This window comes from Dromiciops gliroides, chromosome 3 (genome assembly GCF_019393635.1).
Source record: "Dromiciops gliroides isolate mDroGli1 chromosome 3, mDroGli1.pri, whole genome shotgun sequence".
NCBI classification, from domain to species: domain Eukaryota; kingdom Metazoa; phylum Chordata; class Mammalia; order Microbiotheria; family Microbiotheriidae; genus Dromiciops; species Dromiciops gliroides.
In genome coordinates this window covers 400,061,602-400,078,392 of record NC_057863.1, presented here as the reverse complement: position 1 = coordinate 400,078,392, position 16,791 = coordinate 400,061,602, and the positions used below count along the sequence as shown (strand labels likewise).

The 16,791-nt window shown below is 40.5% G+C and overlaps 1 pseudogene; it reads left to right on the top strand.

Annotated features, from left to right (window-relative positions):
• The window catches only part of LOC122747677, an 83,739-nt pseudogene extending 69,201 nt beyond the window's left edge, over positions 1–14,538 (top strand).
• The last annotated feature ends 2,253 nt before the right edge of the window (positions 14,539–16,791 follow it).

Genomic DNA, 16,791 nt, shown 5'->3' with positions numbered 1-16,791 from the left:
ATAACTGTGAGGCATACAAGGGAAGATGACTTAATCCCCCAGCAGACTGAGACAAGGAAAGAAAATGTATGTAACAATTGGAAGGACACCACCAGCTGCTGGAGAGCTACTGTAGGAAAACTCCGCCATGAGGAGAAGGCATCTGAGGGCAAGCCATGAGGCTTTTCTTTGGCATCAGGAAGTGATGTTTGCTTGTGGGAGGAAGAAGGGGCGAGGCTGGCCCTCTCTTTTTTGCCAGGACTCTCATGGAGAGCAGAGCAGGAGAACTGTAGCTCCGCAAGATAGATAGATGAATCTTGGCCTTTCTCTCTCTCTTCACCAAATTCTTATTCTCCTTAATAAATGCTTAAAAGTCTAAACTCTTGCTAAAGCTTATAATTTATTGGTGACCACTTATTAGATATTTTAGACAGACTATCTAGAATTTTAGCCCCTTACAGGTAGAATCTAATCAAGTTCTAATTAATGTACTTCAGATATTAAATGCCAAATGAGTCAAAATAAAGAAAATAAGTGCTATGGAGAGACAGAGACACAGATACAAAGAGAACGAAAGACAGAGACAGAGAGACAGACAGAGACAGAGAGAGATACAGAGGGAGACAGAAACAGAGAGACAGACAGAGAGAGATTCCAGTGAAATCAAGGATGGGCAAAGAAATCTTCATGGAGGAAATGGCACTCTAGCTAGGCCTTGAAGGATGAGTAAGACTGGAATAGCCCTCAGGAGCAGGTCATTCTAGGCAGAGGAAGAAAAAAAGGCATGGAGTGGGAAATGAACAGAGCATGAAGTATTCAGGAGAGAGTGAATGAACCAATCTGATTAGTTAAGTAAATGTTAAGAAGCAGTGAAGGGGGGCAGCTAGGTGGCGCAGTGGATAAAGCACCGGCCCTGGATTCAGGAGTTCATGAGTTCAAATCTGATCTCAGACACTTGACACTAGCTGTGTGACCCTGGGCAAGTCACTTAACCCCCATTGCCCCGCAAAAAAAAAAAAAAAAAAAAAAGAAGCAGTGAATAAGGGCAGCTAGGTGGTGCAGTGGATGGAGCACTGGCCCTGGAGTCAGGAGTACCTGAGTTCAAATCTGGCCTCAGACATTTGACACTTACTAGCTGTGTGACCTTGGGCAAGTCACTTAACCCCAATTGCCTCACCAAAAAAAAAAAAAAAAAAAAGGGCAGTGAATAAAGATAGATCAGTATACTAGGGTACCATAACTCAGGGCCTTGAAAGTCAGGCAGAGAAGCTGAGACTTCATGCAGTAGATAAAAGGGAAACATAACATAAGACTTTCATCTCTTTTCCCAAACTACCTGGTTGGATGTTTCCTGATACCAGAAGCAAATGTCTCCCAACCATATACTTTTTCCATTTCTACCACGGGCTCAAGAATAGGCAGTCCCATCTCTAATTTTCTGTTTCTTGATAATAAAAGACATTTAAATAACATTTAAGGTTTGCAAAGCACTGTATATGAATTATCCGAACAGAATGTAAGCTCCTTTGTATTCCCAGTGCCTAGCACATAGGAGGTGTTTTATTAATCCTTGTTGATTTAAACCAAATATCATTCGATGTTCATGACAACACTGTAAATATGTCATTGTAATTTTATAGATGAAGAAACTGAGGTTGAGTGGTTAAGTGACTTCTCTGGATTTACATAGTTAATATATATATATGACTTGGGATTTGAACCCAGGTCTTCCCAGCTTCACATCTGTGTGCTATGCTGTGCTTTCTCATGATGATGGCTCCCTTCCAGTTCTAAATCTATGTTCCTATAATGGTGATGGTGTTACAGAAGGTCCTAAGTGTTAACAGAAACTATGATATTTGAAAATTATTGCAGAGATAGCTGAAATTCTTAGCAGAAATGCCTGGAGGCTTCTGGGCAGCATATGTGAATTGAAAGGAAAATAAATATCCCATCTTCTGGGAAAACACCAAGTACCATCAAATACCTAGACCTTACCCTTTAATGAGTTCACAGGGGTTTCCTTCTCTTCCCCTGAAGCCTTTCAGTAGAGCTCTCATTTCTGGTTCACTGTCTCTGCTCACTCAGGGATATCTTTTTGGTAGATATTTTATGTGAAGTTTGAAACTGAGAATTTATGGAGTGTAAAAAAACCCCAACAATATGTGTGTGTGGTGTGTTTGCTTAGACCCCAAAACACTTTTCTCTAAAAATCATAGCATTTATTAACTAATCTTAGACAGGTGAAGAATTTTCATACCAATTTATTGAGTAAGGAAACTGATAAATAGAAAAGTGAGTAACTTTGTGATATGAGTTGGTTAGAATAAGAATCCTTCACCCAGAGGAGGGGGATGTAGAGATAAGGCTAGCTAACATGACTAACAGATATCCAGTAGGGCAACCCCTGACTCCAAAGGGATTCTTCCAACCTTTGTGTTTATCTTTCTCAGAACTACTCCTGGTTAGAGTTTTCAAACATAACTGCATAACTGCTTACTCTGGGTTCGGGCATCCAGTTTCCTTTGTAGTAGTAATAGTAGTAGTAGTGGTGGTGGTGGTGGTGGTGGTGGTGGTGGTAGTGATAGAACTTATATAGTACTTTAAGGTTTGTAAAGCACTTTGTAATTATTATCTCATTTTATCCTCACAACAACCCTGGGATGGGAGTGATATTATTATTCCCATTTTATGTGCTCCCATTTACACAATAATCTTTCCATCCTCTCTTTCTAATTAGTTTTTCTTTTAGAATGGTGACATTTTTAAGACTCTTCATCCCCTCATTTAAGTCTCTTCTTTTTCTCTATTGCTCAAACTCCATAGATTTTGATGTTTGTGTCTATGTGATCTTAAATGGTGACTATGTATTAATTGGAAATCAATCAGCAAATATTCATTGTAAACTTCTTCTAGATTTAGCTCAATACGAGGTGCTACTGGGGAGGCAGAAAACATAGATGTCCCTGACTTCAAGGAGCTTAGAAACACAAACGAACAATAGGAGGAGAACAATTTGTCTTCAGACTGTATCTAAATTCTATCAAATATGAGAAGGAAGAAGAGGAACCAGATGATGGTGGTGGTGGTGGTGGTACAGTATGTAGCACTTTAAAGTGCTTTCCTCATTACAGTGTTATGAGGTAGGTATCACAAGTAATGTTATCCCCATTTTGCAGATGCAAAAACAGGGTAAGGAGTTAGCCCAGAGTTACACAGCTAGAAGGACTGGAGCTGGAATTTCAACCCAGGTCTTCAGATTCCAAACCTATTGCTGTCTCTTCAAGCATTTTCCCTTACTGGTCTCCTAAGATCTCTTTTCTTGAGCTTCAGATCTTGTGCTTCCATCACCCTCCTATGGAAATCTCAGTGGTCTAGCTCCTGAATATTCTCTCTTTGTTTCTGTCTCTCCGTCTCATCTCTGTTTCTCCTTCTCTCTCTCTGTCTTTGTCTCTCTGTTTTGTCTCTATCTCTGTGTGTCTCTCTGTTTCTCTGCCCTGTGTGTCTCTCTCTATGTCTCTCTCTCTCTCTGTCTCTCTGTCTCTGTGTGTGTGTGTGTGTCTCTCTCTCCTTTCCTCTCCTTCCCTTCCATTCTTGGTCATTTTCATGTTCATCCAAGACAAAAACATTCCAGAGGACATGATGGAGGAGAAGAGGAAGGAGGTGGCAAAATGGCAGACCAACCATGAGGAAGGTGACACAGAGGATAGCCCAATTGCACTTATAGTGAACCTGGGAGAGAGGGAGGACTGTCCCTCATAAATTCTGATCTATAATGCCCCCCAGGGATGTTGGGAGATGGGGGAGAGTCAGACCCCTGAAGAAAGATGTTATAATGGCTAGACCATGGTAGGGAAGTTGACCTGGGGTTGGTGGCAAAAGATCACAAGACAAGATATAGCAGTGGCAATCACTGCAGAGAAGAATGGCTCTGTCTTTTTTTTTTTTTTTGCTGGGCAATGAAAGCTAAGTGACTTACCCAGGGTCATATAGCTAGTAAGTGTCAAGTGTCTGAAGCCAAATTTGAACTCAGGTCCTCCTGAATCCAGGGCTGGTACTTTATCCACTGTGCCACGTAGTTGCCCCCTATTTTTAAATTTTTCTTGGCTCTGTCTTGAATGGTGAAATGTCTCACCTACTGCCCTATGCTGGCATCAGACCATATGGCATCAAAAGATAAGACTAAATTTCTATTACCCACTTCCCTGAAGCAGTTCCTAGGCTCCCTCCAGACTGAATTTCTGTTCTATTTCTTACTCTTTGTTGCCCAGATGGTCCACCCCTAATTTCCCATTCATTAGCATAACTGAGATAACTCTTCCTACCCACCTAACCCTGCCCAAGACAATGGGACTGTGGACATGTGTCCTTGCTCTCCAACTACTCCTTTCTTTCAAACAAAACAATATGGTTCATGTCCTCACTCATACCTCAGGGAAATGCTTCACTAACATTAAGGCTTAAAAAAATAGGAGGAAAAATCCCTCAAGACAGTTTACATGCACAGAAAAGTCTCCCCACCCATCAGGACAAGGTCTTGCATGAGCATCTACAATTAAAAGCATGGTAAAAACTGAATATTCTAGGATGGCAGAGAAAGAAGAGATCACTATGGACTGATATGGTCAAGGAGGATTCATATAAAGAATAGACTTTGAAATGTACAAGGTGAAGAGAGAGAGAGAGAGAGAGAGAGAGAGAGAGAGAGAGAGAGAGAGAGAGAGAGAGAGAGAGAAGTTAATACTGACAGAGAGAACAGCATTTAGGGGGAAGTGAGCATTCCTGTCAGACGGGTTAGAGAGAGGGAGTGGGTGGTAACGTGACCAATTTGACTGCAACAGTAGGATGACAGGACCCAAAATAGATAAATGCTTTTTTTTTTTTTTTTATAAAAAGCTGAAATATGTTAAGAGCACGGAGAAGAAGAAAAAAGGGATAATCCTGCTGCACGGGGCAGATGGTATAATGTTAACAGATGATAGGGAGAAATCAGAGCTACTCAACTGTGGCTTTGCTTCCATGATCTCTGACAAGGGAGATGAATCTCCAAAATGGAAAGGGTAGAATAAACGTAAATAAGAGGAAACCCATCTGCACCGAATGTCATGTGACACAATGAAAAGGGCACTGAGTCGAAAGTTAGAGAACTTAGGTTCAAATCCTGCCTCTGACACTTGTTTTCTGCGTGTTTTGGAGCAATTTACATACTCTCCTTGGTCCTCAGTTTCCTCATCTATAGAATAATTATGCTTAAAAGCATAGAAGACACTGAATAGTCTAGGATGCCAGAGAAGGGAATAGATCCCCGAAATGATCAGAGAGGCTTCCTACAAGTGACAGGCTTTGAAATGCACAAGGTGAAGAAGGTGGATAAGATGGTTTTCCAATTATAGACCTAGGATTGATCGTGCTATACAACAGAGGCAATAGTGAAGAAAGGTGATGTGTCATGAAAAGAACACTGGTTCTTTAATTCAGAAGGATCGGACTCTACCTCAATACTTGCTACTTTGAACAAGCCACTTCATATTTCTGAACCTCAGTTTCCTCATCAATATAATAAGAATAATAATACTTATACCAGGGGCAGCTAGGTGGCACAGTTGGAGTCAGGAGTATCTGAGTTCAAATCCAGCCTCAGACACTTTACACTTACTAGCTGTGTGACCCTGGGCAAGTCACTTAACCCCAATTGCCTCACTAAAAAATTAAAATAAAAAAAAATAATAATAACAATACTTGTACCACCTCTCACATAGAATTGTTGTACAGACCAACTTAGATAATGTATGTGACTCACCTTGTAAACTTTAAGTAATATATAAGGCGGCTAGGTGGATCATTGGATAAAGTGCTGGGCCTGAAGTCAGAAAGACCTGAGTTCAAATCTGGCCTCAGACTAGCTGTGAGACCCTAGATAAGTCATTTAACCGTGTATACCTCAGTTTTCTCAACTGTAAAATGAGCTGGAGAAGGAAATGGCAAACCACTCTAGTACCTTTGCCAAGAAAACCCCAAATGGGATCACAAAGAGTCAGACATGACCAAAATGACCAAACAACAACAAAAATTATATATAAATGTAAGATAACATTATGATTAATGAGAGCAATTAAATACTCAAAACAGATTTGTGATTTCACCTATGGGGACGTTCCCTGCATTGACACAGATCATAAACCTATACATGCCTACTTTCTGTGCAAGTTTGGTCTACATCCTCCTATAAGTTCCATACCCAAAGGGTAGTCAAATAAAATAATGTTTGCACAGTGCCTAGCACATAGTAGGTGCTATACAAATGCATATTCCCTTTCTTCTCTTCCTAAGGAGGGCTACTCAACACGCTGGGGACTTTCCTCAAGTTCTCCAGATAGGATAATACCAGTAAAGTACTCTGGCCGAGTGTGAAAGAGACCTTAGCTATAATACAACCCTCTCATTTTAGATGAGGATGCTGAGGTGCAGAGAACAATGTTCACTGAGGCAGTGAAACTGTAACCTTGCCCTCATTAGCAAGACGTTCTCGATCTCCTGTACTTCTCTGAGCTCACTTCATGAGGATTTTGTCCAACAGATTCTGAACGTGTTCCTACCAAAGGGAAAGGGGAAAAAGCTCTTCAGAGGGCAGAGTTGCACTTTCCTGAGTGGCAGAATCCTAGATTAATCAGACCAGCCACCACCTGGAACAGCTCCACTGAACTGAGGCTTCACAGATGTAACAGTAGAGGAAAAGAAAGTTTTTTTGGCCTTCATCACCGCCCTGGAATGTTAGAAGGAAAATGTCAAGAAATTTTTTAAATCATTTTCAATCTGTTTTATATTCTCCATTACTTTAGTTGCCTTGTATAATGTCTTCACTGGTTTTTTGGTCACTTAACAATCAATGAATCACAACATGACTAATGTCGAAATATGTTTACATGATTTCACATGTATAACTTACATCAGATTGCTTGCTGTTTGGGGGAGGGGGAATTGGAGGGAGGGAGAAAAAGTTTGAAACTTGAAGTCTTATAAAAATGAAGGTTGGGGGCAGCTAGGTGGCGCAGTGGATACAGCACCGGCCCTGGAATCAGGAGGACCTGAGTTCAAATACGGCCTCAGACACTTAACACTTACTAGTTGTGTGACCCTGGGCAAGTCACTTAACCCCAATTGCCTCATAAAAAAACAAAAACAAAAACAAATGAAGGTTGAAAACTATCTTTACATGTAACTGGAAAAAATCAAATACTATTTACCAAAAAAATTGTTGAATCATAATTTTGAAAATAAAAAGTATAGCATTTACTGTTGCATCCTCAGTAATGAAAGGTACATGGTATAGTGGAAAAAACATTGGACTTAGGGGTCAGAAAATCTGGGTTTGAATTCTGGCTCTGACTCTTACTAGCTATAGAACCCTGGGAAATGACTTAACCTGCCTGAGCCTCAGTTTCTACATCTATTAAATGAGAACAATAATTCTTCCCATTTATACCTTACAAGGTTGTAAGGAAGGAAATATTTTGTAAGTTTCATAAACGTAGTCTGGGATCACAAATCAAAGAGCCTTGGGGATTTTAGTGGTCCCCAGACCAATGGCCTTGCTTCCTATCCAGACCACAAAGCCATTATTAAGTAGAATAGTTACTGTGAAAAAGAGGCTCATCAAGCTTGCCACTACCAATATCAACTGCCAACCAAATGCCATTTGATGGCAAATAAGCCCAAGAAACCCTGGAGTGTCAGTATCTACCTCCCACGTACCTGCTCCTAGCCTAGCCCCCAAAGCCATTGACCCAAGAATCCTATCTCTATGGAGATGTGGCCTGCAACTACTTCCATGGAGGTGGCAGCCATAACAACCAAAGACCTAGAAAAGAAAGTTCTCACTACCAAAGTCCTTGGCACAGTCAAATGGTCCAACGTAGAAAACCATGACTTTTATCTCTGGAAATGAAATGAAAGAAAAGATATTACCATCTGTTTTTTCTCTGCAACCTAAGGACCGCTGGTCATTTCCATCTGACTTGCTACTAAGATCACCTCCTTTCTTTGGTTTCACTCTTGGAATATGAGTTCCTGCAGAGCAGGGGCTGTTTTACTTTTTTTTTTTTTTTTTTTGGTGGGGCAATGAGGGTTAAGTGACTTTCCCAGGGTCACACAGCTAGTAAGTGTCAAGTATCTGAGGCCAGATTTGAACTCAGGTCCTCCTGAATCCAGGGCTGGTGCTTTATCCACTGCACCACCTAGCTGGCCCCTATCTTACATTTTTGTTTGAATCCTAGGCACCTGTCATGATGTTTTCCACATAGTAAGAGCTTAATAAATGTTTTGGGTTTTTTTTTGTTTTTTAGTGAGGCAATTGGGGTTAAGTGACTTGCCCAGGGTCACACAGCTAGTAAGTGTTAAGTGTCTAAGGTCGGATTTGAACTCAGGTACTCCTGACTCCAGGACTGGTGATCTATCCACTGTGCCATCTAGCTGCCCCAATAAATGGGTTTTTAAAATTCATTTATTCATAAGCTTTAAAGTACTATGTAAACACATGTAAGTGCTATGTAAAAATAATCACATAATTTACATAACCCTTTGCAGTTAGAGTCATAAAGACCTGGGTTTAAATTACTTACTACCTATGTGACCTTGGAAAAGTCATTTCATTTCTCTAGGTCTCTAGTTTCCTGATGTATCAAATGAAAATATTGGATTACAACTTCTATTACTTACTATCCTGGGCAAATCACTTAACTTTTTTGGGTCTCAGTTTCCTCACCTGTTAAAAAAAAAAGGGGGAGCCAGTTCTCTGCCAGCTCCAAATCTATGATTCTCTCATGTCCAAGGTTCCTTCCAGTGCTAGACCCTACGTTCTAATGGACATTTGGAGGCTTGTTCCTCTCAAAACTTCTGTAAGGTGTATATGTACACACATATGCATGCATGTATATATAGATACAGATATAGCTATATAGAAGCAAATATTATGGTCCCTATCTCACAAACTGAGAAACTATGGTTTAAATGACTAATACAACTTAGTGACAGAGACCCAATTCTCTTTACTCTCAAGTCTGAGAATATTTTTATTTTTTTTCATAGGATACATATTATTTTTAAAAGGTTACCAATAGTGTGACCCTGGGCGAGTCAACTAACCCCCATTGCCCCACCAAAAAAAGGTTACCAATAAACATCAGAAAACTTGAAATATAAATCCTATTCTTAAAATCATGTGGCTGAGAACAAGACCTGAGTAAGAAAGTGTAAACTGGTGTCTTCCTGGGAACCAGAGAAGTAAGAGTAGGAGGTGTAAAGGGTTGTTGAAACAAGCAAGATTAAAAAGACAAAAGAAGAAGAAAGGTATTCTCACTCACCTAAGAGGGAATTATGAGGATAGAGATGAAAAACACATTTGGATTATAGACCATAGAATTGGCAATGCCCCTGGAAACCCAAGTATATTATGTATATAATGAGCTGCTAAGAATACAATACTTCTCTGGCTAAATCTAGAGTTACAGTAGGCCCTACTTTAATTAAAACTTAGTTTGTTATTAAAATCGCACATGCTCAAGTGTAACAACAGCCACCTAATTGCAAGATCTCAGTAGGGGTTTCTATAATCAGAATTTAAAGTAATATCTCTGTCTTCCAGCACCTTTCAAAAAAGAGGCTTAGAGATATTTAGCAACATTAATTAATGTCACTCCAGGAGGTATAGAGCATGTAGGTTTTGAAGTTCCTGTCAAAACTTGGGAACTTTCCCAATAGAGAGTGTGTGCCATCAGAAACCCAGTGCATGCACGTGTGTACATGCAAGTGACATGTGTTTGTATGTATATATATGTGTGTGTCTGCAGAGGACTACAATTCCCAGGGCTCTTGGATTCACGATCCCTGTACTATCTCCATTGGGTTTATAAAATATTTTCCTGATAACAACCTTGTAAGGTATAAAGAGCAAGAATTGTTGTTTATATGTAGAAAAGAATGCAGGAGTCAAAAATCACACAGTTAGTCTGACCCATATCTGAACGACAACACCCTCTACAGCGGACTAGACAGGTTATTATCATCCAGTCTCTAAGAGAAGATACCTGATGAGATAGAACCCTCAGTATTAAGAAGTCCTCTGACATGGCCAGTGTGACTTTGGTCACATCATTTAACTCCCTGAGGCCTCAGTTTCATCATCTATAAAACAAGGGGGTTAGGGGACAGCTAGGTGGCATGGTGGATAAAGCACCAGCCCTGGATTCAGGAGTACCTGAGTTCAAATCCGGCCTCAGACACTTGACATTTATTAGCTGTGTGACCCTGGGCAAGTCACTTAACCCTCATTGGCCTGCAAAAACAAACAAAGAAACAAAAAAAAACACAAGGGGGTTAGACCATACAGCTTCTGGTGTCCCTTTTAGCTCAGTTTCTACAATCTTCTGAAGTCAAGTCATTCGCCTCCAAATTTACCTCTTTGCAATTCCACCCATGGCTCCTATGTCAGAAAAAGAATGAAAAGTATATTATATTTTCCATGTGCAGCCCTTCAAATACTTGAAAATATCTATCAAGTGACCCCTAAGTCTTTTATTCTTCATATGAAACATCCTCAGTTCCTTTGATCTATAAGTATATTGACTTAATGGCAAGGCCTTTTACCATTCTGGCTGCTGTCCTCTGTACACTCCCTACCTTATCAATGTCCTTCCTGAAATCAGGGTCTCCTAGAACAATCTGATGAAGGAAGGAAGGGAGGGAGGGAGAGAGGGAGGGAGGGAGGAAGGAAGGAAGGGAGGAAGGGAGGAGGGAGGGAGGGAGGGAGGAAGGAAGGAAGGGAGGAAGGGAGGAAGGAAGGGAGGGAGGGAGGGAGGAAGGAAGGAAGGAAGGAAGGAAGGAAGGAAGGAAGGAAGGAAGGAAGGAAGGAAGGAAGGAAGGAAGGAAGGAAGGAAGGAAGGAAGGAAGGAAGGAAGGAAGACAAGCATTTATTAAATACCTGCTATGCATCAGACACTGTGCTAAGCATTTTACAAATATTTGATCCTCACAACAAACCTGGAAGTAAATTACTTTTATAATGTCTCCATCTTACAACTGAGAAAGCTGAAGTAGACACAATTAAGTGACTTGCCCAGGGTCACACAGCTAGCAAATGTGTGAGGTCACATTTGAATTCAGGTTTACCTGATTCCAGGTCTAGAAATCTATTTACTGTGCCACAGAGTTGCCTCTGTCCCAGATCTAGTAAAAGTTGGGAGTAAATTATTGGAGTAAATGGTAGAGATTTTTTAATACAAAGGTTAGATATATATATTTTTTTCAGACTAATCTTTGACATCAAGACCAGCACTTTTATTTTTATTTATTTATTTATTTGTGGTTTTTTGGTGAGGCAATTGGGGTTAGTAAGTGTCAAGGGTCTGAGGCCGGATTTGAACTTGGGTCCTCCTGAATCCAGGGCCAGTGCTCTATCCACTGCGACACCTAGCTGCCCCAAAACCAGCACTTTTAAAGGTTGGGTTATATAATAAATAGAGCAATGAGCTGAGAATTCTTATGGAGGCCTAGATTATTCTGCTTTCTACCACTAGCTAGTTGTGTGACTTTCTCCAAGCCAAGGTCAAATACCCAGTAAGCTCACTAGGCATACACTGAAGGGTCCCTAAAGTTAGTGGAAGTAAAGAGGCTAGCCTGGAGCATTCCCTTCCTAGAAAGACAACTCCTCTTTTATAGCCTGAGGAATTGAGAGGTCAATTGAATATGGAGTAGCAGCTCTTTCATTACAGGGGAGAAACACCCAGCCACTGAGAGCTCATGGAGGCTAGTTACAAGGGGATTAGCTATGTAAATTGTCTTCAAAACTCACAAGAGCCATGACTAAGAGAGAAGAGAAGAGAAATACAGATAGGAATGAACAGTTTTCTTGGTTCTTCTAGAGCTATTTCTAGCAGCTTTAGAGAACCCAGGAAAGATTATCAATGATGAAACAGGAAGGGGGAAAGAGAACAGGGAAGGGAACATTAGCTGGTGTTTCAATACCTGTGGGGCCACAGAGTTCTTAATTTAGTCAGTTTATAAACTTTTCTGTGCCTCAGTTTCCTTACCTATAAAATAAAGCAATTCTTGCCCTACTCTACTCTGTCTACCTCACAAGGTTGTTATAAAGTTTCACTGAGATCATGGATATGATCATGAATGTGATCATTTGAAAGCATGAAGCAAGAAAGGCAGCAAGAGTATGCACTTGAAGTTTGGAGAGACCTGGCTTTGAACACTTCCTAGTTGGGTAACTATGAACAAGTCACTAACCTTTATGAACCTTAGTTTCATCATCTGAAAAATGGGGATAAAATATCTAGAGTCCCTACCTCACAGGGCTGTGATGGACAAATGAGGCAAAGGATACAAAGTGCTTTCCAAACACAGGTTTTTTTAAACACATTTTTAAAAGGTTACCAGGGAAATGTCACTGGGCCAGTCTCTGCCCTGTGTATTTAGCCTTTTATTCAGTAACTTGAATAAAGATGTAAAGGGCATCCTTATCAAATCTGCAGATGACATGAAGTTCAGAAGAATAAGTAGCACATTTGATAACAGTCAAGATAAAAAAGAACTTAATGGGTCAAAACAAATCAAATGGAATTTAATAGAGTTCAATGGAAAATCTTGTACACTTGGATTTTTATAAGTCAACTTTATATAAGTACAAGGTATAGCCAGTTAAGAATGAATCTGAAAAAGATCTTGAGGTTTTAGGAAACATCAAACTCAATATGGTGGCTGAAAGAGCAAAAGTCATCTCTGCAGCTACATTAAAAGAGGTTTTCCTATATAGGAGGGTTTTGTTTTTGTTTTTGTTTTTGTTTTTGTTTTTGTTTTTGGAGGTAATTGGGATTAAGTGACTTGCCCAGGGTCATATAGCTAATGAGTGTCTAAGGCCAGATTTGAACTCAGTCCTCCTGGGCCAGTGCTCTATCTACTTTGCCACTTGACTGCTCCTGGTATAGAAGACTTTGAAAATAAGCCTGACTTTAAAAAAAAAAAAAAGAAAAGAATCCTGACTAGATTAAGATTTAGTTTAAAGTTTGAGGCCTACCTCTGTGGCATACTGGTGGTGTGATCCTGGGCAAGTCACTTAAGCACAGAGTCCTCCCACTCCACCCCATCCACCAGAAAAAACTCTCTAGGACTATAAGTTGCAAAATAATTATCAATTTGAGTTGAAAGATGGTAATACCTCTCAGTGTCCCAGAAAACTTTCTAAAAATAAAAGTTCCAGAATAGATACCAACCAGCAATTCCTTATTGCATCTAAGAAGCTAGATGGCAGAGTGGATAGAGTGCCAGGTCTGGAGTCAAAAAATCAAGTTCAAATCCTGCTTCATAAACTTATTAGCTGTGTGACCCTGCACAAGTCATTTAACCTCAGTTATTGTGAGAATAAAATGAGATCATATTTGTAAAGTGCTCAATACAGTGCCTGGTACCTAGTAGATGCTTAACAAATCTTTATTCCCTTTCCTTAACCTTCTCAGCAAATTCAAAAAACAAAAAAGGCTAGGACTAAGAAGCTGATAATAACTGCCCTGATCAGTCAATATCTGGGGTGTGGCAGTCAGTTCCAGGTGCCATGTTTTAGAAAGGGCATTGATAAGATGCAAAGTGTTCAGAAGATGGCAACCAGAACGGTGAAGGGTCTTAAGTTCATGGCATAATAAGAATAGGTTGAATAAACTGAGGATGATTAGCCTGGAGAAGAGAAAGACAGATTGACATAATAGCTCTCTTCAAGGATTTGCAAGAGCTGACAGACAGACTTGTTCACCTCACCCCCAAAAGGCAGACTCGAAAGCAGTGGGTGGAAGGTAAAAAGAGGAAATTTTGAGGAAAAATGTCCTACCAAAGAGTTTCCAAGGAGTAAAATGAACTGATTTGGGAGGCAGAATCCCTTTCCTGGGAAGTTCAAAAGTCAAAGCTGACTGAAGTTGAAACTTCAGGTTCAAAAAATTCCTGTTAGAATTTATTATTTGGGGGGGGTGGGGAGAGGAATGGGGGTTAAGTGACTTGCCCAGGGTCACACAGCTAGTAAGTGTCAAGTGTCTGAAGCCAAATTTGAACTCAGGTCCTCCTGAATCCAAGGCCAGTGCTTTATCCACTGCGCCACCTAGCTGCCCCAAAATCCCTGTTATAAGATATAGGTCCCAAATAGTACAAATAATGAATCTCATAAAATGGTCCCATGTATTCAAATTTGCATTATTCAAAGTTTAAATGATGTAAAGTATGATAATTGGTTCCTGCCCAGTAGAAATATGCAGTGCAAATTAAAATAATTCAACCACTTCATAAGATTCATTTTTCACACTAATCAGGACCTTGATATATTCAAATTCCTTTAAACAATTTCCTTCCCTGCTCCCAACCCCCCAAAAATGAGTTGTTATCTAGTTATTTGGCTCTGGAATGTTGTTACTAAGGCAATGTTTGGATGAGATGCCACAACACTGTGAGTGAAGTGGTCTAATGAGTTTCAATGTTATCTTTAAGAAACTGGGTCAAGATTCCCAGAGTCCGGACTAGAGCTCCCACCCCAGTCACTGTCTACAGGAAAACTATCAACAACCAAAACGATTTCTCAGAACCCTGGGGGGAATTGACTGTCTGGTAACTTCTTACATGTGGAACGGAGGGAGTCTCAGATTTTCACAAGGTGATCCCTTCTCATTCATCTTTCTCCATGCATGGATGTTGCCCTCTTAAAAAGGAAGCCGGCACTTGATAAATCTGCTGAATCCTCACATACCTCCCCACTGACAGCCTTTAAGCAAAATAGCACTTACGTAACCACCCTGCATCGCCAGCCAACAAAATCCGCGAAACAATCCCATCAGCTAACCAGAACCACAAATGTGTTTCCACCATATGCTGGCTCCTTACCTCCCCAAAGGGAAAGGGCATCAGTGGGAGAAAGTCGTCTACTGTGTTCATCTCCCTCAGTAGCAGTCACAAACTTCAGTAGCCATCCAAAGCAGCACCATTGCCCTGGACAAGTTTTGGGCCCTAGGCTGAATGATAGTCTCTCCTAGGCCTAATTACCCTGGAAAGAAACCATCAGTGTTATAGAAGGAGTTGATGGCCACCACCCAAAGGTGCTCTGTGAATGTACCAGATGCCAAGGATGACAAAGAGAAAAATAATTGATGGCCACTGCTCTCAAAGAGCTCGCTTTATTTTGGGGCAAGCCTATGAGTGATGTTTTAGCCTGTGAAGGGGACTTGTAGCACTCTTCCCCATGCAGCATGGATATTAGGGTTTATTCATTCTACCTCTTCTTTGAATTTGTAACTTATAATTCTTTCCTTAATTATATACTATCTTGAACTATTTCCTAATCATTTCGTGTGATGTAATCATGTCTGGTTTCCCCAACTAAACACTTGACCAGCATTTCTGCATTTTTTTAGCTTCTGAACTCCTTTATACTCTTTTTTGTTTTGGTTTGGTTTGGGTTTTGGGGTGTGTTTTGTTGTTGTTGTTGTTGTTGTTGCTGTTGTTGTTGTTGTTGTTGTTTTGCGGGACAATGAAGGTTAAGTGACTTGCCCAGGGTCACACAGGTAGTAAATGTCAAGTGTCTGAGGCTGGATTTGAACTCAGGTCCTCCTGAATCCAGGGCCAGTGCTTTATCCACTGCACCACCTAGTTGCCCCTATATGCTTTCTTTTTTTTTTTTTTTTGATGAGGCAATTGGGGTTAAGTGACTTGCCTAGGGTCACACAACTAGTAAGTGTTAAGTGTCTGAGGCTGGATTTGAACTCAGGTATTCTTGACTCCAGGGCCGGTGCTCTATCCACTGCACCACCTAGTTGCCCCTGCCCCTATACTCTTAAAAATTATTAGGATGCCCCCACCCAAAGAGCTCTTGTTTATGCAGGCTTTATCTACCAATATTTACCTAATTCAAAATGAAAATATCTTAGTATTATTATAAAAATGGTTTTGACCCTGCAGACAACCTCAAATGGTGTCAGAGACCCCAAAGGGTACCCAGACAACACTTGGAGAACTGCTACTCAAGACTGTCATCTGAGGGTAGTGATTGAGTTTTATCCTTTTAATAAGTCTTATCCTTAAAGATCTATCCCACAATGAGTCATAGTTCTTTTTCTCTCTTTTTTTCTTTCTTTTTTTCTTCCTTTCTTTCTTCCTTCCTTTCTTTCTTTCTTTCTTTCATTTTTTGGGGGCAAGACAATGAGGGTTAAGTGGCTTGCCCAGGGTCACACATCTATAAGTGTCAAGTGTCTGAGGCTAGATTTGAACTCAGGTCCTCCTGACTTCAGGGCCAGTACTCTACCCATTACACCACCTAGTTGCCCCCACAGTTCTTAACATAAAGCTGGGTACATAGTAGGAATACAGGAAATTCATTTTGATTGACTGATCAAAGTCACTGTTGAAACTCCTTCTGTTTGGGATTTTCCAAGAGCTACATAAGCTTTGATGACAGACTGGCCAGCTCCTGAAATCCCTCAGTCAGCAACATCAGTCTCCTGGCAGCTTCCCAAGCCCAGTGGCCTGATACACTTTAATAGTTTGGTCTGCTTAAATGAAGGCATTCCCTGGATCCTGCGATCTTCTAACAGAGGCTGTGAGTTACAAATAGAAAAGAATGATAATTCTGTTCAAGGTCTCAGTGCTAAATAACAATATACCTCTTAGATATAAGGGCCAATAGTGAGGGAGGTCAACATTCAGCATTCAGCAGTTATAAGCATTGTGCAAGGCACTAAAGGAGGCACAAAGATGACTAAGACACATCTCAACTTTCAAACCCAG